Source organism: Tamandua tetradactyla, chromosome 25 (assembly GCF_023851605.1).
Source record: "Tamandua tetradactyla isolate mTamTet1 chromosome 25, mTamTet1.pri, whole genome shotgun sequence".
Taxonomy (NCBI): Eukaryota; Metazoa; Chordata; class Mammalia; order Pilosa; family Myrmecophagidae; genus Tamandua; species Tamandua tetradactyla.
In genome coordinates, this window is record NC_135351.1 from 9,520,369 (window position 1) to 9,547,770 (window position 27,402).

General features: G+C 42.9%; 1 long non-coding RNA gene across 1 annotated transcript; it reads right to left on the minus strand.

Annotated features, from left to right (window-relative positions):
• LOC143669085 (uncharacterized) lies at positions 1-27,402 on the minus strand. The gene is made up of 3 exons (XR_013168688.1): positions 27,288-27,402; positions 8,324-8,443; positions 1-107 (listed from the first exon to the last, which is right to left on the minus strand). It is a non-coding gene; the product is annotated as an uncharacterized LOC143669085 (long non-coding RNA).

Below are 27,402 nucleotides of genomic sequence, written 5' to 3' on the forward strand. Positions count from 1 at the left end.
CTCTTCTCTGTCCCTCACCTGTCCCCTCTTCTGCTGGGTCTGTGGGCTCTTTGCACTCATCTAGAACCAAGTGGTGAATCTGGGTCATTTTCTCCTCATCCCAGGCTCTGGCAGAAGTCCATGATGGAGGAAGACAACCAGCAGGAGAGAACAAAGTAATTCATAAGTCTCCCAAATTCAGTTCCCCATATTCCCTTCCAGTCAAGGTCCCCAGGTGACCACTTGTAACTTCCCTGTCCTTGAAGCAGCTTACATTCTGCAGGAAAATCTATCAATGGGGAATGTGTATCTGAGTGATGAGGCTTAAGCACAGAGCACATGACATAAATCACCTCCTGTGTCATCTGACCTTTAATATCTGGTCACCCCAAAGAATCTAAAGCAATAGCCCCCACGCCATGACAAGGCTTAGTGCTCTTGTAAGGTCTTTGGCCAAGAAGAGGATTTGACATGAAGAAATCCTGGGTTCTCACCTCCATTGCCTTTTTCTTTTTACTTTCTATTGTGGTAACCTAGATACAACACAACAGGTCCTGTTTTCACCACTTTCACGTGTATTATTCAGTGGAGTGCATTACATTCCCATGACCCAAAACTTTTCCATCACCCCAAGCAGAAACTCTGCACCCATTTAAGCATTAGTTGTCGTCTTCTTTTGTTTTCTTGGGGCATAGAAGATCGGCTTCAGATCCACATGCCCTGTTGTGAAATGTAGATTACTCACCCCTGGCCAGAAACTGGCATTCATGCCTAAATAAATGTTGATCCCAGATAAAGCGATAGACCCAAATTTCTGAAATCTTGGCCCTAAGAAGGACTCGAGCTTTGCACAGAGAACATGACACATCTGATGGGTCCTCGCCCAGAAAAGCTTACAGACTAATATGTATATGGGCAGGAACAAAACATGTTTTTCCCCATGAGGCATGTTGTTGAGATCTGGCTCTTAATTGTATAAATCTTTGCAAATCCTCCAGATTGAGAGATGAATGGAGGGAAGCTGAAGTGTGGAGCAGGAAGCAGTTCGGGTAGCCTGTGGATAATGCGACAAGCCCAGAGACTCACAGCCAGAGTCACTGCTTGGCAGGTTCCTGCCAGGAGGGGCAGGTGCTGCCGCTCCTGCTGAGAGCTGTCCCTCCAGATTGTCCCCTCTGAAAACAGGCCCCAGCCAACCTCCACACTGCTTCCACTCTGGAGAACAACCATCACTCTCTTGTGCTCCCAGCACCTAACCCCACACAGGCACACACAGTCTGTGATCAACAACTACTTAGTGCAAGGACAGATCAATGAATTTAAATACCTACAGAAAACAGTCCTCCTAAAAGAAATGTCATTCCAGGATAAACATGAAATGCATACTTGGTCACCTTTATAAACAAGGGTCTTAATTACGTCATACCCAAAAACACGGGTCACTGGGTCATAGTTTGTTAGAGCTGGGAGAAATCGTACATATTGACGAGGTTGACCATTGGCCATTTCCTTCTACCCATGGCAAATCTGGTCTATCCATCTAGCCAAACTAGGCCTTAGTAACCTGAAGGCAGATAATTTCCACAAAGCAGCACAAGGATCACAAAAGTTTGGCTAAACCTGTCAAAAGCCTTCATTAAAAGATCCTTTCAAACCATTACATTTTAAATCCCTATTTCCTTGTAAATCCTACGTGTCCGGGGGCCTGTTCATAGGTGGGGAAAGATCAGCTTAGATTTTTTTCTAGCCTGTAAAGACATCCCTAGCGGCAAGAAATTCTCTTAAGCTGAATAGTCGCTGAGTAGCTGTTATAGGTAATAGCCTTACAGTGGACACTCTAGAGGGATCCAGAGGTGAATTCAATATCCCAGCCCTCAGAGGCTCTTGATTTCCTGAGAGGGCCAGACAACTAAAAGGACACATGATCATGATACAGGTAGGTGTGACAGATGCTATGACAGAGGACCAGCAAATTGGAGGGACATGAACACTTCCTCTCTAACCCATGGAGAGCAGAGGTTGTGAGCAGGCCTGGAACAGGAGAATGGAAGGAGGAAGAGCATATGGAATGGAGGGATTAGCTAAAGCAAGGGATGGAAGGGATTTTTTTTTCTTTGCAGTTTACAGGTGCAATCTCAATTAACATGACAACCCAGTGAATTAGGAATCACTGGTTCCATTTTTCAAAGGCAGAAACTGAGCACGGGAGAGATCAAGGTCATATAATAGCAATGACAGAAACCCAGGATTTAAACCCTTATTTGGCTGACTCCAAAGCTAGAGCTTTTTCCACTTGACTAGGCTGCCTGCTGTGGAGGCAGGAGACAGCAGGGCATAATTGGGGAACAGCATTGCAATGTGGCTAGTTCAAGAGGGCCAGGCGAGAAAAGTGGGACCCAGGCTGCAATGGGGTTAAGAGAACAAGGAAGTGCGTATTCAAGGAAAGTGATAGAGAAAGGAGGCAGGGAGGAGAACGAGGGAGTAAGTGTTTTGATACTGGTTGCTGTTTTGTTTTTCTTAAGATCAAGGAAATTAGAGTAAGTTTCAAATTCCAAGGGTCAGAGAAAAGGGAGAGATTGGAGATGAGAGAAGACTACTGAGTGAGCCTGCAAAGGAAAAGATGTTAGAATGAGGAATTCAAGTAGGATAGCCTTGGAAAGAATAAGGAACACACCTTCCTCCAAAACAGGATGAAAAGAAAAGAGAATGGGAAAGGATATATAAATATATTTAAATCTCAACAGCATGGAGGGGTGGATTTTTTAAGCTAATTTGGTAAAAGTCTGTTATGGAGAGAAGCAGTGATCAGGGTCAGTTAGTGATTGAGGATAGTGGGAAAGATTTGGAGCAGCTGTCATGGGGAATTTGATAGGGAGCTAAAAATGGAGTTAAATGAAGTTGGCTGCAGAGCACTGAGAGAGCTCCACAGCAGGAAAAAAATCTCTTCAACAGAATTCCATAGTTTAGGACCGGGACTACGGCACTAGTTTACAGAAAAAGATATGAGAATGAGGAGCTCAAGTAGAACGTTAGCCAGGAGTGAGTGAGACACAGTGAGCCCAGGGAGACACAATGGAAGATTCAGAGAGTAAAAGAGCGGAGGTGTTTGGAGGACTTGGTTGGAACCAGCCATGCGGGAGGAGGTCAGAGGGAAAACATGTGACTGCAATAGGTCCAAGATGCCAGACACACAAGGAGGATCCCAGGGGCCCCAAAGAAGGCAAAGGACAGGCTTAGTAGCCATGAGCGAGAGGGGAAAGGGGAGGACCAGAGATTACGGGTACAGAGGGCCATTTCAGAGATAGAAATCTTAATGGTGGCACCTCCTACAAGGCGATAAGCTCCAAGGTATGGCTGCGCAGCAAGGGACAGAGACACAGATGACAACAAGGTCACAGGGAACAAGGAGGTCAAGGAAGGGAGGTGGAATGGGACCAAAGGATGCTGGTTTGTGAGCAGAGCTGGGGAGAATGGCAGGGATGGGCAGATGGAGAACCAGAGCCATGGCAGAAGCCATCTACCAAAGGCGCAGGAGGTGGCCATGTATGTGCTGCACAAATATGAAAGAGTGAAAGGGGGGTTGCCATATTAAAAGGGAATTTCAGCTTTATTTCTAGGGAAGAAGTCTCCATTTAGTGTCATTCCCCACCCTACCCCTATAAAGAGAAGGCAACTAAAATAGAAAATTTTGCAGAGTAAAGAGAGAATATTGGGGGAATGGTGATCTGCAGCCTGGGTCTCTGTGGGAATTGTCGAGGTCAAGAGCTTCAGGTTTAGAAAGAGAATGAACTGACCCTCTTCCTTAAACAAAGCCAAAACATCCATCTCTCATTGGTCCAGAATGCAAGAAAAAAGACTCCCTACCCACAGCACCAGCTCTAGACCTCACCTGTGCCTGGCGTCTTGTTGAATCTCCAACATCATGCAGAACTGGCCACACCCCCATTCCTTGGCCTAGGTTCATGCTTTGGACTTGAAAACAGGTTTGATCCACCTAGCTTACCGTGGACCTCTTTTGGATACAGTTTTAGACTCATCTCTGGTCTCTACCACCAACTCCTGCCAGCCCTTGCCCATTTCAAAGAGCATCTAATAATGGTTGACAGCCAAAAGTGCTTAGTACTTGCAAATTATAGGCTAAAGAAGGCCTTGGCTATCATTTAGTTCCACATTTATTCCTTCTGTAGCATTTTCACCAAGAGTTATCCAGCGTCAGCTTGAATGCCTCCACAGCCTAGGAACTCACTCCTCATGTCTTGGTTCATCTCATTGCTGAATGACTAAGTTGGAAAATGTCCAGTCCTGAAGCCTAGTTCTTTCCTTCATGGTCATGTAGAACAAGCCACATTCCTTTCCTATATGATAGGAACATGAAGACAATCATCATACCTCAACAAAGTCTTTTCTTTTCCAGGAGAATTACCTCCAGTTCTTTATCTCCCTTCTCAGGAGTCACAGGCTCAAGTTCCTTCTCCATCCCACCTATTCTGCTTTCAATGCCCCTCTTAAGTTGTGCTCCAAGACTAGCAAATGGTAAGTGCTCTCATAGTGCTAAGTGCCAGCCGCTTTCCAAGCCCTACACACGTATGAACTCATTTAACCCTCATCCCAATACTATATGCTATTGCCAGGACTATTATCATTCCCACTTAACAAATGAAGAAACTGGGATAGAGAGCACTAAGTAACTTGCCAAAGGCTAGTACCAGTCACAGAGCCACAAGCCAAGTCCAGGCAATCTGGATTGTGTTCCTAATCCAACTTGGCTGCACATCGGAGATGTGCATACTTAGAGATTCTGATTTTATTAAGCCTGTTGTCATTACAGCATCCACACTTTTAGAAGATTCCAGGTGATTCTAGTGAGCAGCCAAGATCAAGAACAACTGCTCTATGCTGCAAGAATCCAACACTCCAAGGGTGGTCTGACCACTGGAGTTGGATTGGAGAGAGCTATGGAAATGTCCAAGTTTCCTTGCAGAGAGTAAGACAGGGACAGGCCCAGATGTGGGAGGCCAGTGTCAGCCCTGCAGAAAAGCTAAGTAAACAGCCACTGGGCAGGAGTGAGTTTAGAGGTGCTGGGAGACCCCCATTATAGGAAGCTTTCTTCAAGGGCTTCCTCTGGCAGGACTTCTGTCACTGAGCCTACCCTGGACCCACAGCAATTATATCCTCCATTAGCAGCTTCCACCATAGTCGCCAACCCCACCACCTCCAGACCTCTCTTTAAAAGCTAGAGGTGCAGATGTGGCCTCTCTCTCCAGCCAACACAACAAGCTAACTCACCACCCTCCCCCTGTCTACGTGGGACATGACTCCCAGGGGTGTGGACCTTCCTGGCAACGTGGGACAGAAATCCCAGAATGAGCTGAGACTCAGCATCAAGGGATTGAGAAAAACCCTAGAATGAGCTAAGACTCAGCATCAAGGGATTGAGAAAACCTTCTCGACCAAAAGGGGGAAGAGTGAAATAAGACAAAGTGTCAATGGCTAAGATATTTCAAACAGAGTCGAGAGGTTATCCTGAAGGTTATTCTTACGCATTAAGTAGATATCACCTTGTTATTCAAGATGTAATGGAGAGGCTGGAGGGAACTGCCTGAAAATGTAGAGCTGTGTTCCAGTAGCCATGTTTCTTGAAGATGATTCTATAATTATAGCTTTCACAATGTGACTGTATGATTGTGAAAACCTTGTGTCTGATGCTCCTTTTATCTACCTTGTCAACAGACAAGTAGAACATATGGAATAAAAATAAATAATAGGTGAAAAAAAAAGCTAGAAGTGATTGGAGGGTGTTGGTCTTCCCACCCGCACCCTTCTCTTTACCCATTTCTTGAGTTAGCACAAGAGCTGCAAGTTGCACAGTTTTGACGAGAAAGCTCTCTCTATTTCCAGCATAACCCACTCCTCATCTCCACCCTCAAGGGGCTCACGGAACACATCCGATGCTTCAGATGTTCCACTAGCCGTCCTCTGTTGCACTCCTTTTTTGCTTTCTGGTCCCTGCATGATATCTTCTGTTGAGCTTCAATTCAAGTCACTGTTTTCAAAGCATCAGGGTGTTTCATTAATTAAGAGTGACCATCAGATTGTTGATTTGTACCGGTTAATGTGATGCTGTGATATATCCCAGAGTAATTTGGGCAAAGAATAAAAATGTATCTGCAAAGTCCTCTTGGGGGACTGGGGAGAAAGTAGGAAATAAACTTCCCTATCTGGGGAATTCCTGATATTCTCGCAAGTAGTAGGGACAACCAATTCAATAGGCTGAGCCCTCGATCTTGGGATTCACTGCTATGGAACTATTCCTGCAAAGGAGAAGCTAAACCTATTTATAATTAGGCTTAAGAGGTACCCCGAGAGAATCTCTTTGGTGGCTCAGATGTGGCCTCTCTCTCTAAGCTGGCCTCTCTCTCTAAGCCAGCTTGGCAGGTGAACTAACTGCCTTCCCCACTAAGTGGGACATGACTCCCAGGGGTGTAAATCTCCCTGGCAATGTGGGACAGAAATCCTGGGATAAGCCAGGACCCAGCATCTTGGGATCAAGAAAGCCTTCTTGACCAAAAAGGTGGAAGGGAGAAATGAGACAAAATAAGCTTTCAGTGGCTGAGAGATTTCAAACAGATTTGAGAGGTTATCCTGGAGGTCATTCTTATGCATTATATAGATATCCTTTTTTAGTTTATGGTGCATTGGAGAGGCTGGAGGGAAGTACCTGAAACTGTTGAGCTGTGTTCCTGCAGCTATAATTTTTGAAGAAGACTGTATAACTATAGCTTTTACAATGTGATTGTATCATTGTGAAAACCTTGTTTCTGATGCAACTTTTATCCACATTATGGGCAGATGAGTGAAAAATAAGGAAAAATAAATGGATAAATAATAGGAGGGGATAAGGAATTTTAAAAATGGGTAGATTGAAATACTGGTGGTCAATGAAATGGAGGGGTAAAGGGTAAGGGATGTATGGGTTTTTTATTTTTTCTTTTTATTTCTTTTTCTGGAGCAGCTCAAATGTTCTAAAAATGATCATGGTGAAGATATACAACTATGTGATGATATCGTGAGCTGTTGGTTGAACGCCGTGTATGCAGCATGTGTTTGTGAAGATATCTCAAAAATATATATTTTTAAATAAAAAAAAAAAATCAGTGGTCATTGGATGTTCTCTGGTTGTTACTGGAAGCTTCCTGATCCTTCAGCTCCTCAAACTTGTTGTTAGCTGTCTGGGCCACCCAGAGCCAAGATGCGGGTTGAACTGACCCCGAGCTGCTCAGGGGTGGTGGTGAGAGGGGGGCAGCCATAGTAGCACCTCCCTCACTTGGCCTTCCCTACTTCACCCAGAGCCAATCCTGCAAACCCCAGATGGCTCAGGCACCCAGTGTGTGAATAAAAGGGAAACTACCCTCACCCCAAGCCCTATTAATATTTAATGCCAACATCTGAATGCAAATCAACGCCACTTTTGTTTTCTTCCCTTTCCTGGATGCCCTCTGTAAGGTAGAGTGCCTGTCTTCCAACCCTGTAAACCTTCTCCTTTTCTACAAAAAACAAAAACAAAAACCAGGTGACTCAACTGATGGCTTTGTCCCCACCTTTCCTCAATCTAGGAACCTGGCTGTTTCCTGATCTGTGTTGCAGGACTGAGGGTTGGAGAGTTAAAGAGGAAGCAGGAGTTCAATTCTAAAAGGAGAGCAAGAAAGGCAAGTGATGATGAGAGCATACTGAATTGCTTGAGAGGACAAAGGACTAGGTAGGTGATTGAGGACTAAGAAAATTGAGCAGATCTGGGAGGTTTATCAGCATGTTACTTAAATTCCTTTTAAGAATTTCAAGCCAGAATAAAGTTTGTTCACTTAATGGTATAGTAAATAGAGATACTGGCCAGAGCCCACATCTCTGCAGGGAGGAAAGCACTGACAAACAGTCCCAGGCACATGTCTACTTACCTTTGGATACATTTCATTTTTTTGCCTCTCTGAAAGTGTCTACGCACAGATACACATTTGGAAGGTACGGTTGTCCTTCCCTGCCCATGTGAGGGATGTGTCTATGTACAAACAATTCAAGGAGCAAGGGCCAGAGAAGAAGTCTGTGAACATAGCATTTGCTAAATCCTCACAAAACTCTGGCGAAGATGAAGATACTACAATTCTTAAGAATCGCTTTCTAGATTTATGGGGCTCAGATAGAGTTCAGAGCAAAGAGCTTAAAAAAGAGAAGAAGACCCAAACAGAGTAAATGGTCCATCCAAGGTTACGTGAGTCAAGGATGCTGAGAAGCCCCACTCCCAAGTCCTGACTCCTAGCTGGCTCCCCTCCACTCATGGATCTGGACTGCTCACCTGTTACAACAGCATGAGTTAAGAAGGATGTGGCAATGATTCACTGCTGTAATCCTGGAATCACAATGGAGTACGTGACTCACACACGGTCCATCACAGCAGCTCAGCAGCAATATCAGGCTAGGAAAAGGAAAAGGAGGGAAGAGGGGTAAGTAAGGGAAAGACAGAGCTGAGTTACAGGGGTTGCTTGGTTAAAAGCCTCATAATGAGTAACAAAGGCTAGCTATGCAAGTAGAAATGTAATTTAAATTCTGGATACCTTTTAAATGGGAAATGAGGAAAAGAGAATAAAACCCAAAACACTTTGCCCTATACCCGTATTAGAAGTGTTTTCTTCATTGACAGGCACAAAAGAGGAGTGGAAACCAAAGGATACCTGAAAAAGGAGCATTCGTAATGGCACAAAGGAGAATGGATAGTATTTCCTTATAAGGGGGCTGTCTGTTGACTCAATAGCAAAACCCAGCTCAAGTGGTACCTGACTCAAGTTTTGAGAATTATGGAAACAAAGAGCAAATGTTGACATTTTATGAGAGTCTGTTTTCTTTTATGGTTTTAGTTGAATCATACTAGGTCACTAGATATTATGTGGAATTCTACGTTATCAAAGGCTTGCATCTCCTTCATAGGGTTGTTATGAGGAATTCATGGAGTTGGAAGAATCATAAAGAATCTTAGGTTTCTCACATGAAAGTGGTGTGGGAAATACAAGAGGACAATCAGAAGAAAAAAAAAACAACACTTGCTTGTAGGAAGGGCATTTTGGAAAAGCCCACTCAACATTATAAAATATCTATGTTAGGAACACTGAAGCTACTGCTTTTGCAATACAAATTCTAGAAAGTAAAATTCCATCAGATCTTTTGGGCTGATAGAGAAACCCACAAGTCATCGGGATTCTCAACCAGAGGGAAGAACACTCAGAGGCAAGTCAGGATCTGGAGGTGAGAAGGTGTCTGAGTCTACCATGGCTGCTGTGATAAATACCACAGATGGGTTGGCTTCAACACTGAGGATTTATTGTCTCATGGTTATGGAGTCCAAAAGTCCAAAATCAAGGTCTCCACAGGCCATGCTTTCTCTGGAAGTCTATGGTGTTCTGCTGCTAGCTTCTGGAAATCCCTGGGTTCCTTGCTTGCATCTCTGCCCCTGTCACATGACTTCTTCTCCTGCTTATTTGTTGGCATCTATGTCTAGATTTCCTCTCTTTATGAGCACTTTGCCATATCGGTCAAGGCCCACCTTGATTCACTTTGGCCTCATCATTTGCAAATGACCTCATTTGCTCCTTAAATTAATAATGACATCTTCAAAGGTCCTATGTACAAGTGGGCTCACACCCCAGGAATGTGGATTAAGATTTGAATATGTCTTTTATGGAGACCTGATTTAATTTCCAATGATGAGTGACAAGAGGGATACAATTTGTATGTATTTATCAACAGCAAGTAGAGGCTTTAAAAGGTAACAAGACAAAACAAAACAAATTCCACTGATTTAAAGCCTTGCTCAGACTGTGAACAGGGACCAGTAATGTCAGCATCACTGAGATCGCATTAGAAATGCAGAATTGCAGGCCCCACCCAGACTTGGAGAGTCAGAACCTACATTTTACCAAGATCTCCGAGTGATTTACATACACATTAAAGTCCAAGAAGCTTGGAAGACCCTTTTCTGTGCCTGAGCAAACAACATCACAGGATATTGGAAATGGCGCCTCACATCTCATGATAATATTAGAGGGTGGGGAGGCAAAAGCTGAATGGTTTTCCTGATATGACCTCCTTAAATGAGCTGTCATCCCCTTTTTCTTAATATTACTCACAGTCCTTAATAGTCTAACTACTTGGCATTAATTTCTTGTGACCAATTCTGTCAGAAGTTTGCTCTTTCCCTTAAGTTGATGGGATTTAACATTTTGCTAGTTTTTCTTAATTGTTGGAATACGTACGCCCTTCATCTCTCCCTACCTTTGTCGGACCGCATCTATACATCTTAACCCATTTGTAATCAGTGTGATTTGCTTTGGTCATTTATTATGCCATACCCCCATTTGCAGAAATTTTAAAAACCTGCTTGAGAGTCTTTCGTAGCTGTGTAATGACTCATCCTGGCTGGTTTGCTGAGCTCCCTCATATATGGGGATATTTCTATTCTCCACTATTATAGAGGTGTTGTAAATATGATTTTACAAATTACTGATTTTCCCCTATCCAGTTATTCCCTGGAGGTATTACCCTAAAAATGGTAAGGCACAGTTCCTGACTTTAAGGATCGTCCATGAGCATGCACCAAGATGGCAGCAAGCAAGATGACACGGTGGAGCTGGTGCTGCAAAGAGATGAGCCGGGGTGCTCTCCCCTACCCCTCAAGTGCATTCTTCAGCTTGCTCTGAACCTCAGGATGATGAGTTTTATGAACGGTACCAAAGGACTCCCTCACCTCCTGGCTTCCCATGGGGTTGACCAACATGAGGCTCCAATTGGAGATTAGAGAATGGGAGGGAATAAGGAGAACTCCCTTTACCAGAGCTTCTGTCAGAACCCTTCCCTGGATTCCAAGCACCTCTTCCTCTCCTTGCCCTGTTAGGCATAGATCTGGTTATGGTTTCCTTGATGCCCAGCCCTGGGTACCCCAACTTCCCCTGTTGGGTTTCTGTAACCCTATTTGGAAATAGTCCATCATGAAACTCTGCTGTATGACTTGTTTAGACCAGAACTTCTATCTGCTGCTAGAAACCTGAGTGACATACCAGCCTGCTGTAGGACATCTTACAACGGACTCTAACCAGTGGGAGGGAGGGGGCCATGGAAGTCTTGCCAGAAGCAACATCTGTGAAGTTGGAACTTAAAAGGGAAGGACAATCAGCCTAGCATGGGGGGTTGGGGAAGGAGGAAGACAACCAATATACTCAAGACCCTTCTAGAAATCCAGGGTGACTGAAGCATGGGAAAAGATGGGCTGGAGAGGAAAGGAGAGCAGTGGTCTCAAACTCCTGTCCTCAAGAGGAATTTTATGTTGCTAATTAAACTTATGTTCCCAAAAACTTTTTAGGGACTTAACACCATTCATTCAACAAACAGGCTTCTCAAATATATACCCACACATGACAAATGAAATGCTAGGCCACGAGATACAGTGTGAACCCAAACCCTTATTCCTGATCCCTGGTCATATACCCAAATGACATAAGAAAATGCTTACGATATAACAGTAAAGAAGGAAAAACAATAGCTTATCTATAGAGAATCAAACTCTGTCTTCAAGGCAACCCAAAAGAAGACAAGAGAATAAGTTCTTGGGACTTCGGCAAGGAGTCCTGAGCTGTGGGATTGGACCACCCACCTCTGCCCCACGAGCTGTGTTTCCTCCTCCTTGGTTGCCCGAGCTGGCACAAGGGCTTGGTTCCAGTTCACCACATTCCAGTGCTCCGCTGGTTTCTGGGGTTTTCTACCGAAGGCGTGGTGAGGGATCTTACTTGGCTTCTACCCTCAACCCCACCCTTGCCTCTCTGGCTCACATTGACATTTTGATTGATGATAGCTGGTAATCTGCTCTCCTCACCCTGCTCTTACTTCCTGGACTCTGAGCTTTCCCTCTACTCCTTCAGGAGTGACGCACTCCGCCTCCACCCCTTATTGTAAGGGCCTGGTTTCTGTCTTGCCCCTGCTGGATGTAAATGGCATCTCCAAACCAACACCTCCAATGCCTTGATTGGATATAGCAAGTTACCTAAATATGACACCCACCGCTAACTGAAACCCTGACCAGCCCATACTAACAATGGTTGAAGTGGGGTCCTTTGGGAAAGGGTTATTTGGAGAGGGGGAAATAATATTAATCATGAGCAAAAAGCCAATCCTAAGTAGGGAAAATAAACTACCTAAGTATGATTTTTAAAAATTATTTATCAAAAACCAGCAACAATTTCTTAGAGAAAAAACAAGACAGCAGGTGATGTGCTGTGTGGGACGTCCCCGGGAGGCCTGGGTGGTTTTGGCAGCTGAATCCAGGGCAAGGTCAGGGCCAAGTTTGGGGCCGTGGAGCTCATGGAGGTCGAGGACAAGGAGTGGTTCCCTGTCGCAAAGCTGGAGGAGATCTAGCTCCTTTCTCTGCCCATCAGGGAGTCTGAGATCACAGATTTTTCCTGGGGGAGTTCTTCAAGGATGATGGGTTAAAATTAGCAAAAGCAGACCCACTCTGGCCAGAGGACAAGGCTCAAGGCCTTTGTTGCCATCCAGATCTACAGTGACCATGTCATTAAGTGCTCCAAGGAGGTAGCCACCACCCTCTGTGTGGTCAGCATCCTGGCCAAGCTCTCCATGCCCCAGGGCAACAGGGCTACTGGGAGAACAAGGTTGGTAAGCCCCTCACCATCCCTAGCTATGTTGCAATGTTTCCTTCCTGTCCCCAGAAGCACTAGTAGGTCTCATCCTAGTGTCCAAGAAGCTGCAGCTGACTGGTGATTCTGGTGGTGGCCACACCATAGCCAGGAGCTACACAGCCACCTGGACAATTTTGTCAAGGCCACCTTCCATGCCCTCTCCAAGATCTACAGCAATCTCAACTCCAATCTCTGGAAAGAGATCATACACACCAAGTCTCCATCTTAGGAATTCACCAATCAACTTAAAAAGACTCACACAGGAGTCTCAAGGCAAAAGTCCCTCCCTGGGCACCACCTAGGGTTTTTGTTTTTGTTTTTGTGTTTTGGGGGGTGCATGGTCCGGGAATTGAACCCAGTCCTCCCACATGGAAGGTGAGCATTCTACCACTGAACCATCTGTGTACCCTCACCTAAGGTTTTTATGTAAGAAAAATAAAATCAATTAATAAAGCCTAAAAACAACAACAAAAACATTATATATTAAACAATGAAATGCTAAAGCTATTGCCATTAAAATCTTGGCTAAGACATGAATAATTCCCTCACCAAAATTATCCACTCTACTTTTGCAAGTTCTTGCTAATGCAATAAGACAAGAAAATCAAATAGGGAGTAGAAATATTAGAATAAATAAGATTATAATACTAATAAATAAAGATGACTTACACTAGAAAGCTGAAAGATTTCATTTTTTTAAAGGTATTATAAGTCCTAAGAGAATTTGGTGAGCTATCTACATATAAGAAATGTACAAAACAATCAAAAGCTCTTATTTATACTAGCAATAACCAATTAAGCAAGGAAATGGAAAAACAATCTCATTCACAGTAAAAAGGGAAAAACACAAAACATCTCTGAAGAAATGTATAGAAGTTAGACAAAGTAAGCTAAAGACTTTTATTACAAGGCACAAACAAAACGAAATGCTCCTGGATGGGAAGCCTTAATGCACTAATATTATCTTCCAAATGAAAATGACAATTTATTAAGAATTCCAATCAGAACACCAGGAAAATGTTTACATGGTAGATAAGATAATCTTAACATTCACATAGAAGAATAAATGTGTGAAAATTGCCACACACAAAAAAATGTTCTGAAAGAAAAGCAGTGACGGAAATTGCCCTTGTCCATATTAAAACTAATGATTGAAGCCATTGTAAATTCTATGGAATTGGCACAGGAACAGACAAACAGATCAATGGAAGAGAATAGAGTCCAGAAACAGATCCAAGGATATAGGGAAACTTAATATATAATAAAGGAAGCACATCAAGTAAAAGGCAGGAAAATGGTATAACTGGAAAACATCTGGAAAAAAATTAATTAGATGTCCCTTTCTTCATACCATATTAAAAATAAATTCCAAGACATATTAAGAATCCTAATGTCAAAAATAAACAATAAAATTATTAGAATACAGGAAAATATATCTGCTTAGAATAAAGACGCTCTTAAGCAAAAGAATCCCAGAAGCCAGGAAGAAAAGATTGAGAGATTTGACTCCACAAATATTTTGCCACAGTGACATGGTGTCTGTAGGACAAAATTCAGAAAGTCAAAGATAAATAACAGACTGGACAAAAACATTTGTATTATGTGATAGCCTTATTTTTTAACCCTATGCCTATTTTTTAATCCTATAGCTTAAAAATAAACAGAGAAATAATCCAAAATAGTTATAAAGAATGATACACAGACAGACAATTCACATGAGTGTTAATGCCAATGACCAATACATTTATTAAAAAGTACTCAATCTCGAAAACCTTCTTGACCAAAAGGGGAAAGAGTAACATGAGACAAAGTGTCAATGGCTGAGAGATTCCAAACAGAGTGGAGAGGTTATTCTGGAGGTTATTCTTACTCATTAAGTAGATATTACCTTGTTATTCAAGATGTAATGGAGAGGCTGGAGGGAACTGCCTGAAAATGTAGAGCTGTGTTCCAGTAGCCATGTTTCTTGATGATGACTGAATAATGATATAGCTTTCACAATGTAACTGTGTGATTGTGAAAACCTTGTGTCCGATGCTCCTTTTATCTACCTTATGGACAGACACGTAAAACATATGGATTAAAAATAAATAAATAATAGGGGGAACAATTGTTAAAATAAATTTAGTAGATTGAAATACTAGTGATCAATGAAAGGGTGGGGTAAGGGATACGGTATGTATGAATTTTTTTCTGTTGTCTTTTTATTTCTTTTTCTGAACTGATGCAAATGTTCTAAGAAATGATCATGGTGATGAATATACAATTATGTGATGATATTGTGAGTTATTGATTATATATATGTATATATATAAAATCAATATATATAACAAGAATGGATAATCATATGGTAAGAATGTTCGTGTTTATATGTTTTTAAAAAATTAAAAATTTAAAAAAGAGTACTCAATCTCAAAAGTGATCTGGGTATTAGAAATTAAAACAATAATGTCTTATTAAAACAATAAAAGCGGAGATGTCCTTGACAAAAAAGTAGCATCTAGTCTTTGTGAGAATGTAGAGAAATGGGCATTGTCATACATTGTTGGTAATGCTGTGAACTGCTCTTTCTTTTTTTAATTAAACTCTCAAGCTCTTAAAATCAAAATTAGGCATATCCAGCAATCCCATATGTGAAGATAAAAATTCTACAGAAAGAAAAGTGTCAATACAGACAGGATTTCTGTTGCAGTATTATTTATAATAATAAAAAACTGACAGTTGTTGGTCTATCAATAGGGTTGAATGAATTACAGCAAACTTTGAGATATAATATAAAGCAACTCGGACTTAGTTCTCAATGTATTATCTCAGAAGATATCCATGTTATACTGTTGAGCAAAAAAGCAGATTGCAAATTATGTCTAATCAAACCCTATTTCTTTAATATAAAACAATCCAGCATATGATTTCTGTGGATACAAAAAGATCCACAGTCAACTCCATCACCAGTGGCCTGGAGAGGAAAGGAAAATTGGAAAGAGAGAAGAAAGAGGATGAAGGTTTTCCTTTATCTTGCCCTGTATTGGTTAAATTCTTTCAATTAATATGTAAGACTTTTTTTTAAGGTATGATGGCACAATAGTTTAATACAGCCACCAATAATACTTTGTGCCTGGGCTAGCAGCATCTTGCAGTTTGACATTTCTAGACACACACAAGCATTTTATTCAAGTACAAATGTTTGTTAAAAGAGTAAATTAAGCAATTGCCTATACAAAGGTAAATAGACACTGTAGGTTATTTTTCTTCTTGAATCATTTTTGCTGCATGATAAATTGCAATTACATGTCAGAATAATATTACCGATCTGTAGAAAACACTTTGGACTGTGAGGTATGACAACTTCCTTTGAGAGAAAACTAATATGTAAATTTGAAGATTTTTCTTCTTTTTCTTTTTTTTTTCCTTAGCTTCCATGAATGGGTAAGACAAAAAATCCAACATTTATAGACCCTAGAAGCATTTTTCTAAACAATAAAAAAGTAAAACTTAATAGTAATTATCAGATATTTCCTAATCAGAGCACAGTTGAATGCACAAATATAAATATTGAAGGGAAGCTACGTTTGTTCAGGAATTATGGATTAAACCGATCATTAAAGAAAAAAATCTGCCAGGAAACTCTTCATTTACTTTACATCAAGTTGAGATCTTGATATATACATTCCAACTTTATAATTCAAGACTGCAGTTAAATACTTCTATTTCCTTTGAACTATCTTGATAATAAGACAATTAGAAACCTTATATTTTCTTAAACAGGACATGATAGACATTTTTTTATATTACTTCTAAACTCAGATGAAGTACAAACATCTCTGCCCCAACTAATCCCCAGCTCAAAAAATTAAGTTGGTATAGCAAAACCTATCACTGTTTTAACATTTCCAGCACAGTTGATAAGCAAAGGTAACTGCTGTCTAAGCATCTAATAGATAAGAAATGAACATGAACTAATTGACTGAAATATATGTAGGACTTTTGTCATGAAAAAAAAATTATCATTTCAGAGTGATGGGAAAGCTTTGGTGATGGATGGTGGTGCTAGAAAAACATTGAGAGCGTGTTTACCATTGAACTGTGTACTTAAAGACCGTTAAAATGGGAAATGTTACGTTGTATACATGTTACCACAATACTTTTTTTTTTTTAATCTTCAAAACCTGAGAAAATTGTGTGGCAGGTAGAAAACAGACGATGTGTTTTATATCCATGATCCAAAGCAACACTGCACAGCAAGACAGAGTCCCGTCTGCCCCAGTAGGGAGAGGACAGCACAGGAGCCTTTGGGGGTGCTGCTGGGACAGTGAAAAGCTTGTTCTTTGGCGCGGTGCCATTAGCCTAAAGCCCCTGCAGCGCCTCCCCATCGTGCCAGGTCAGCTCTGGGCTGCCAAGGTCACGCCGCTTCCAAGGCCACTTCCAAGGTCATGCTGTGGGCTTCCGTGCCTCTCGCCTCCAGTTTTACCTTTCGCTTTGCTTTCTCCGTTAGAGAAAAATTTATCCTGGCCTCTCCTACACCATCCCAGTCACTTCGAACTCATGTTACGAAACTCCTGTTGAGAAATAAATCATGAAAACGGCGACACTTGGTGACATTTGCTTACTCAAAGCTGTGCGTCCCTGAACAGCCCTGCTGCTCATCCTCGGCTTTGGGTTCCGAGGACTGCCCGCTAACCCATGACCGGCTCGGTTCGGCAGACACGGAGGAAGGAGGAAAATCGGAATTCCCAACGGCCTCCATGCTTCACAAATTATTCTTCTTCTTATTATTATTATTTTGTAATGTGGTCTACCTCCGTCCATCTGATCATTCATTCTTTGGGTTTACATTGAGAGGAAATTTGAGACTCACGCGGAGAGAGGAGACTTTTATGGAAGCTTCCATCTGGGGAGCAGATTTATGAGGGCTTTTGAGACCCAGAATAAGTTTTTAGTGGGATGAAGCACAAAGCACAACCCACCCCACCGCTCTCCAGACTGAGTGTGTCTGAAGCCCGCGAAAACGGAAATGCAGGAAGAAACCCTGACGGGAGGGTACATTGGGCGTTACCGTTGGGACCTGAATAAAGCAAAACGTCTTTTAAGTAAGCTAGGTAGAACTGAGCTATTTTGTGTGTGCTGGGGTTTTTTTGTTTTGTTGTGTTGTGTTATGTTGTGTTTCTAACAATTTCCCAAACACGCAGCTGTTGGAAGATACATTTGAGATAAAGGGAAGGATGTGACAGGGTGATGCGGCAAAACAGCTGCCAGTCTTGAATGGACACGTGCAGATTATCGTCTCAAGGAGCGTTAGAACCGGGAGCCCCAGCATCACGTCTGAGCAGGACACCCCACTTTTCCACTAGCCTCCCCTACAAAACACGTGTTGGCACGTAAACATAAAATCACCCGTTTGCCATGGCTGAGAATGGAATTAATAGCAAGATTCAAAGCAAGGAAGCAAAGAAGATTTTCCCACAAATTCGTTGTCAGAAACTTTTTTTTTTTTGCCAGTAGTGTTTTGCTTTGTATTAGAATACATTAAAAATGGGGCCCTGTAATGCTATGCTGGGGGATTAGAAAGAGTAGTACGTCCCAGTGCTAAAGATGGCGAAGGACATAAAAATAAGCAGACAAGGCAGCATTTTTTCCTTTCATTCAACAAGCACAGCTTGAGACATCTATTCTGCTCTGAACGTATACAGGCAAGTAAAACCATACATTGAAAAAATGGGATTAATCATTCCAATTCAAGTTTTGCTCACGTGCTGCCCAATATCTCAAGGAAAACTAAAGTAAGCAAATATACTCGATAATTAAAATATTTCCATCCCCAAGTTTGGGATCTTGAAGGCAGAATGCATATCCCAAAGCTTGGTGCTAATTTAATTTCCTGACTCTCATCATTTTCGCCCATGGCAAAAAAAAAATGTTTGCAAATAACCAATGCAACTGTTTTCAGGATATACCAAGCACAGTCTGTATTCAGTATAGCCTTGACCCCAAGCACCTTCAAAAGATATTCAATTATTGACTTTGAGCCCCACTTCAAGCTGAGAGAATGTACCAGATCAATCCTTCTGGTTATGGACAAAATAGCAAGAGACTGGGAAAATTAGAGTTGTCGAGAGTAAAGTTAATCATAAATCCAGTTCTTCTTAAGTTTTGCTTCATGAAGCAATAGATGGCAGTGTGTCATGGTAACAAAAGCTAGACAGAGCAGAATTGTTTTTTTCTTTTTTTGTTTTTCACATGGGCAGGCACCGGGAATCGAACCCGGGACTTGCGCATGGCGGGCGAGAATTCTGCCTCTGAGTCACCGTCGCACCACCCCAGAGCAGGGTTTTAATCCCAACTCCTCTACAGAATTAGTTATATGGTCTTGGACAAGAATAAGTTTCTGAACCTCTATTGTTACAGAGTTAAAATGGGGGAAATGCAATTTCATAAGGCAGAGCTCCAAGGAGGGGAGTGGAAACATGCACTTCTTCCCAGAAATCCTGATGGGGGTGGAGGGACCAGCAGGTAGCCACTGATGTGACAGCCATGTGTCCCTACTCTCCCTCTGTCACAGTAATATCCTCTCTATCCAATGGGGGATCACTGTCATTACAGCTTCTGGAGGATTTCATGAGGTAAGATGCTGAATTCACCTGGCAAGAGATAATCAGCATTACCTACAAAAGAATCAGCGAGTCAATACAATTAATATCAGCTTCGTTCAGCACTTTAAACAAAATGCTTTTGAGTAAAATCGCAACTGGTTGGGATCTACAATTCTTTTCGCCTCTCTCACTCCAAAATTCCTCCACATATAATGTACATAAAACCTGGGGCTTAGCCTCCACCTTCCCTGTCCTCCCTGGCCTGTGATGTTTCTTGAGCATCTTCTACATGCAAGCCAGGCAGGCCATGGCAGCCTGTTGTTGTCTGGAGAAACCTTGACCATGAGACAAGGAGCAGAAGTGAGTGGGCCCTGCAGTGTGGATCCTGCACAGCCTGGCATCACCAGGCAGGGCAACCCCGGGCCCCAGGACCAGTCACACATCTATACATACAGCACATATGTCCCTTGTGCTATTTGATGGTTGGGAAGCAAACCAAACTGAAAGTGATTCAGACAAAGGCAAGTGGCCATTCTTGCTTCTCCTTAAGCCCAGAACTGAGCTGAGGCTCTAAGAGGAGCGCAGGCATGAAGGACTTATGGAGACAGTTTTAGTAGCGATGGTAACAAACCCAAGTATCAATGTTAGAAAGCTGGGAATTTAAATATTGGCTGTGTCACTTGGCAGGGTGAGCTCAGTTAAGGCAGTGGAGCTCTCTGACTCTTGGTTTCCTCATCTGTAGGAAAGAAAATAATAATAATAATAGTGTCTGCCTCACAGGATTTGGGGGAAATTAATCCAAGACAAAGCACGTAGCATAAGGCTCCGCTCATGACAATTGCTCAATAAATAGCAATTAATAACATCGCTCAGAAATAAGACTCAGACCTTCTGCTCACGTTGATGAAACCCAGCGTTTACTGAGTGATTCCTAGGTGAGTGGTACTGCACTAAAGGTCTTATATATATATGTATATACAAACCATCTCAAACCTCCCAATAACTTTATGGGGTCCGTGTCATGGTCAGAGAGGGGATCATAGACCATCAGCCCAGCCCACTGGACTCAATATCACCTCCCTTCAACCTCATCCAGTTCTGTCTAACATTCCACCCTGAATTCAGTCTTCTGTGTTGCTCCAGCAACCACAGCCTGACCCAACATTTCAGTTCCAGAAAACAACAGCTCAACTCATTCCCCAAGTTCGGAAATCCTGGTGATTTCTAGCGAGCTACTTGGTATCGCAAGCCATCTCCAGAGCCCCCAGGACGGGACCTCTGCTTTGTTTTTGCTTGGGGGTTACTAATCCAAGGTTCTGCTGTGTCCACAGCCCCTGCTGACCAAAGCCATAGCCCGTTCCCAACACTGCGTGGCACCAAATCAATGAGGCCCCAGCTTACTGGACCAGGTATCAGACTTCACCCCAAAGCAGCCACCGACCCAGGAGGCCAAGAGAAGGCCTTCTTTCTTAGGGACTTTCCATATAATACTCGGAGAAGGAATGAGCAAATCCTAGCTTGGTATCAGAACATAGAGATATTCAAGTACTGGCGGGGAGCAGGAGTCGGGGGGTGGCAGCAGCAGCAAGGAAAAGAGAAAGGCAAGAGCGAGTCTGAAGTAGGAGTGGTAGAAGAAGAGGCAGAGAGAAGCTGCATTTCCCTAATGGCAGAAACTTAGCGCAAGGAGTCTGCACTACCCCACCCCACATGTGAGGCTGGAAGAGCTGGTGGCTAGAGTGATATCAAACCCTGAGCAAACTTAGGGACCTCCAGAGTTTTCCCACGCTCCCTTCCTTCCCTCCTCCAATCCCCTTTGGTCTCTGCTCTCTGCCAGCTGAAATAGCCTAACACCAAGCATCTTGTTCAGGGACCAGGAACCCCAGTCTTTGTAGCCATCCCACCGTGTGCTCACAGGGTCTCGCCCAGGCCTGTCCTGAGACAACCCCAGCCTGTAGCTCTTGCCGGTTCCCACAGACAGACCTGGACTCCGAGCTGCCCAGCTTCTTTGGGCAAGTCACGTAACTAACTCTCTATGACTAGATTTCCTTGCCCATAAGCTGATAGTAATAATACCTGCTCTGCACACCCATGGGGATGCTGGGAGGAGCAAATGAGGCTATGGTAGTGCAAGCTCTTTGAAAAGCCAGCAGTTCATGCAAGTGGAAGGTCTTATTACATTTGTGATGAATTACTTTCTACCTGTCTGTGCACTTGCCCCACCCTTACTCAGTCCTGCACTCCATCTGTCCTTCTCACCCTCATCCTGCCCACACACAGCGTCCTTCATCCCAGCCCCTCAAGGCTCTCATCCTGTACTCTGCACCCATAAGGCCACACCCACTCCTTCCTGATGGGTTCAACTCCCTCTACCGTTGCGTATTTCGATGAGTAACCCCTGCTCCACCAAGGTCAAATTCTCCAAGTCCTGTTTCCCACAAAATTCTTCTTTTTCTTCACCTTTGCAGAAATTGAGCTTTCCTCCATAAAAGTCTAGTTTCCTTGAAGTCATCCCCATTACTCAGAGAGCTGCAACTTCTTCCACTCCCGGTGAGTTCAATGAGTGAACAAGAAGGCCCAGGTTAGGCTTTGCCAACTTGTAGCAGCGTCAGCACAACAAATTGCACTTGGATAAACAACCCGGTCTGGCTTCGACTGGCCTCATTTTCCTTCAGGGGGGTCTACAGCCAGATACTACCCCAGGGGATCTCAAAGCGAAGTCCCCAGCCGGCGGCTTCTGTGTCCCTTAGGAACTTGTCAGTCTGGCAAATTCTCCCACCCCCTCCCAAATCTAAAGGCTGGGGTTGGGGCCCAGCAGTCCATATTTAACCAGCCCTCCAGGTGGTTCTGACGTACGCTCAAGGTTGAGAATCACTGCCCTATATTATAAACTTCCTAATCTCCACCAAGTCTACCCATGTACCTTCTCAGCTCCTGCCCAGAGCATGTAGCACAGTAAGATGGAATGGAAGACTCTGATCCACTCCAGACTTGTGAAGTCCAACAATGAGTTGGCTCCCTTCCATGGACATCCTTTCCCTGTCCTTTGGCTAACTTTCCATAATGGCTGCTCTTAATGTCCTTTCTTCCTAAGCTCCCATTTCTCCTCTCTCCCCCTTTCCATGAATGACGATGTTCTCTTGTGTACTTATGGAGGCTGCTGAGTGCAAAATGACAGACAGGTCTCTGGCCCTATAGCCAGAGGACCTAGGCTCTGTGGTCATGTGCTCTTAGGAAAATTGGTCACAGCAACAGGGGCAAAATAGTTGGCCCAGGAATCCTCAATCGTGCCTTTCCAGAGCTACTTTCTGCTCTTCTTCCTTTCTCTGAGTCTCCTGGTAGGACTTACAGAGGCATAAGCCCCTGTAAAAGCAGGATAGGCCTCATAATACCATTCAGTCATACAAAATAAGATGGTAGACATTGAAGCACCTTGTAAATTGTAAGCGTTAAGACTTGCTAGTCAAAGTGTGGTCCATGGCCAGGTGACCTTGGTATCACTTGGAAGTTTATTAGAAATGCAGAACCTCAGAGACTCCACTCAAGACTCCCTAAACCATTGTGTATTTTAGGTAGATCCCTAGGCACCACACTTTAGAGTCTGAGAAGCACTGATGAAAAGAACAAGGAAAATATAAGCTATTATGTACATATACTGTCTATCTACACATTTCTCCATCATCTCTCCCTTTCTCTCAATGTGAAGCTCCTCCCCACCCTCAGAAGTAATAATATTCTCGTTTCCTAAGTCCCAAACAGCCATTCTTAACACAGCTGGCACGCAAAAATCACCTGAACTTATGCCCTGGCCAATTACACTGGAATATCTAGAACATGGGACAAATAGCCACAGCTTTTTAAATTCTCCAGGTGTTCCTAATGTGGATCCAGGGATGAGAACCCCCTGCAAGCCAACCCACTGTGTTTCCATAACCTTGATTCCATCATCTCTCGAGGAACTTGGCTTGCATACTTTTTGCATCATCTCTGTCTCTGTAGAACTGTACTTCTCTGCCTCTCCACCCAGTCCCCCTACAACATTACCCACTAAACCCTCCCCAATCATTCCCCACCCCAGCTCCCTGGCTTGCTTTTCTCTTCAGCTCCTATTACTATGCCCTGTGGCTTTCATTTGATCTGAGCACAATAAATACTCATTGATAATGAAAATTTTGATTTTATGCATGGACACATTTCTCCACCTGGACATGAAATCTTTACTTGGTCTCATTCTCCCTCTCACTATCACCCTGTCCTCCTCTCTTCACTAACAAATTCTACAAACAAGTGGTCCACACCTGTAGCCTTCACTTCCTCAGCAGTGTGACACTTTCTCTAAGGTAAAAAAACCTTTCCCGCCACCTCTCTGAGGTAGCCACACCGCAACTTTCAGAATAGCTATACTCAATTCCAAAGAACTCTTGTAAAACAGTTTATTGTTAAGCATTTATTGCAATTGTGTAAATAAGGAAAGATTCTTCAAGGGACACTCTGGTACCCATGAAACAGATCAAAGAAGAACCCAAATATGCTGATGAAGGCCAAATTAAAGAAAGAGTCAGTTCTATAATCTATCCTAGAATTGGGGGTCTAAGGTTATCTTTTTCCTTGAGTGGCCAAATGAACTGGAAGGAAATTCAACCTAGACTTGAAGCAGAAGCCTGCAGAACCAAAAAAAAAATACATACATCTTAAGAAAACATAGAGAAGAGCCATATGAGCTGGACTCAGTAGCCGAACAGTAGAATACAGAACTCCTTGCTCTAAGAGTCATTGAGAAACATGGATTAAAGTTACAACAACGATTGCTACCCTATGTTGGCTGCCTTGCATGTTTATACCTGTCACCCATAGGTTTTGCTAAATTCTGGAAGCCAGACTTGGAAATAAGTTGTTGCCCACTACTAACACTTCAACGATTTAGTCATCAAATAGTTATCAAGATCCACTATATGCAAGGCATTAGAGAAAAGGATCACAAGAAGTGCTGAACTTGAGGAACATAGGGGTAGAGCAAAGCATAAACAGATTACAGAGTGATGCCTATGATTTACAAATAAAAAAGTGACTGTCCAATATTATGGGAACATATGGGCAAGATCCAATCACCTGTGGATACCAAGAGATAAGGGTGAAGTTTTTGGTCCTAAAACCACTGAAAGCTCCAAGAATTGAAAGCAAAGAGTCCCAGGGATGTCCTCTTTAGGAAATGTGATCTTTTCACCTCTTTGACTATTTCCCACATAGTTTACTGAAATCAGAGAATAGAAGAATCATTTTTTTTTCTCGAAGAACCATCTTTTAAAGGTATCTGATCAGAATTTTGAAATGGCCATCTAGAAAGTTTGTATTGATCCCACAAGAGAATATCTATTTCCCAAAAACTTTACAAGCCCCAGGCAAGCTCATCAAAACAGAAAGGACATCCTGAGAGGTAAAATGGAATCTTATGGTTATATTTATACTTCTTAGATTACTAGAAATTAAGCATGTATCCATGCTTACTAGCACGGAATTCATCTTTAATTCCCTCCTCCATCCTTTGAACCCCAATCCGAGGCGCTGGTGCTTATTTCTCTGATGGTGTCTCTTGACTTGGTCCTTGTCTTTCTATCTTTGATGTCTCCAGACCAGTCAGAGCCCACTTCATTGCTCCTGATGCTGCTGGTCTACCTCACCTGCTGGCCTCCAGTCTTCCCCTCCCCCAGCCCACCCCCTGCATTGTATTTATCTTGCTCAAGCATCATCTTCAACAGGTCATTTTCTCCTTAAAAAGCCCAGAGGCTCCTAGTTGCTTAAAAGACTGACAGCTGTCAGTCCTCTCCACCGAGGGCCCCTGCCTATCCTTTTGAAGTCCTACTCCTGCTCCTCTCAGCCCAGCCCAGCCTCCTCACATTCATCGACCGGCAGCCATTCCTTCCATGCATTACACTTTTAAACTCTTCTTTGAACCTTTTTCTAGCTATTTGACAGGAAACCTACCATTGTCTTCCCACCATGCCATGAAAGTGAGCCCCAGTTTCCTATAGAAATAGGCTAAATGTTACTAGACTGACTCACAAAAATAAGTGAAACCCAGAAGGGGGCTGAGCAATAGTGCTGATGAGCCTCATCCACATTCAGTTTCTGGACTGCATGGTACACCTAGAGAGAGCACATCATTGAATAGACGACCACTCAGCAAGATCCCAGCTCTACCACCTACTATACTGCCACCTTGGAGAGCCCATGCTAACTGTCTAGATTTGGTACTGCCAGTTGGTGTGTCTAGGATAGAGATGCTGAGGTGGAGTTTGGCTTGCAGGGTATTTATTAGGAAGCAACACCTGCAAAAGGGAAGGGAGGAAGCAAGATTGGACAGAGAGAAAAGCTGAGTTGCATCACAGTCCTGACAAAGCCTCAGCCTGCCCTGTGGGTAACTCAGGAGCATACATGCTCCATCAGAGTTGGGTCACGTTGACCAGATGACTGGGGCCTCATGTTCCTGTCTGCATTAGTCATCAGATTCAAGCATCCCAGGATGCTTGTGGCATCAAACAAGGGGGCACACTGCGCCTGGGGCAAACTCAGAGGAGGCTGACTACACTCCCAGCAGCTAAGACTACAAGCCTTTCCTGAAAGAGGGACTTGGTGATGCATCCATCCACATGCCTACCACACTTGTTTGTAGAAGGAAGATGATAGCAGGACCTACTTCCTAGACTATTGTAATGATGAAATAAGTAAGCATTGAGCACATAGCATGTCTGGGGCAGAAAGGGTTTTCTATAAACGTTTCCTATTGCTGTCTTCACAAGTAGAGGAAGAGTTCTCCCCCTTTCTTTAATTCATCCAACAAAAGTTCCTGACCATGTGCCAGGTGATGGTCTCGGCGCTTGAACAAAACAAAGAATCCTCCCTAGTGGAGCTCACAACTTAGTGGAGTGGAGGAAGATAACAGAAAAAAGATAATAAACATACTAAATAAGTAAAGTGATGTAGGGTGTTAGGAGAAGAAGATACCATGAGAGAAAAAAAAGACATTTAAAGCAGGGTTGGAAGGACTGGGAGTGCTGGTCTAAAGATAATACACATATCCAATCCAATAAGTGGCTTATACAGGCATTGGGAAGAAAAGAAAATTTGAGCCAAGGCTAGAAGTAGGTGAGAGAGTTGGCCAAGTGGGTATCTGATGGAAGAAGGTTCCAGACAGAGGGGACAGCTAGTACAAAGGCCCCGTGAAGAGAGCACACCTAGAATGTCCAAGCCAGAGAGGCTGAGACAGAGGGAGGGTGTTCAGAGACAACACTGAGAGAGGGTTCAACACCACTTCCCAGGTGCATGTGGACCAAAAGGAGTCACACCAAATCTGATGAAACTACACTACCAACTTAGAGAAATCCAGGTGCCCGAGCAATATATGAAACACCACATTGGAGATACAATCAACAAAATTAAGACTCTGGGAAACTCCCTAGGAAAAATGACCTACTTTCTTCAATATCCACTAAAAATAGAAAAAAAATCAAGTTAAAAAAAAAGATGACGAGGAACCTACAGATTAAAAAAGACTTGAGACATAATGTACCAATCACACCACATAAGTCTTATTTGGATCCTGTATCAAGCACTGTCTTATAATTAAGAAGAAGAATAATTGTCTTATAAGACAATAGAGGAAATGTAAACACTGGATTTTTAATGATAATAAGAAATTACAGTGAATGTTTTGGGTATCATAATGAAATTGAGGGTATAGTTTTTTAGAAGAGCCCTTAATCTTTGAGTGACAAATATTCAAATCTCTATGGATGAAATTATAAGATGTCTGAAATTTGCTTCAGAAATAAACATGGGGGAAAGTAGATGGGAGTATAAATGAAAGAGATTGGCCATAAATTGATAATCCCTGAAGTTGAGTAATGGGCACATGAAGGTTTTTTAATGCCCTCCATTCTACTACTCTACTTTTGTATTTGTTTGCAGTTTTTCATAACAGAAGCCTAAAAATACACACCTAGATGGTTCTGAAGTGTCACTTCAGACTCTTCCAAGATATTCACTCCCCAATTACCAAGTTGACTGGAATCCACTCCACACCCCACTCCTGAATCTGTCATCCCACACCTCTG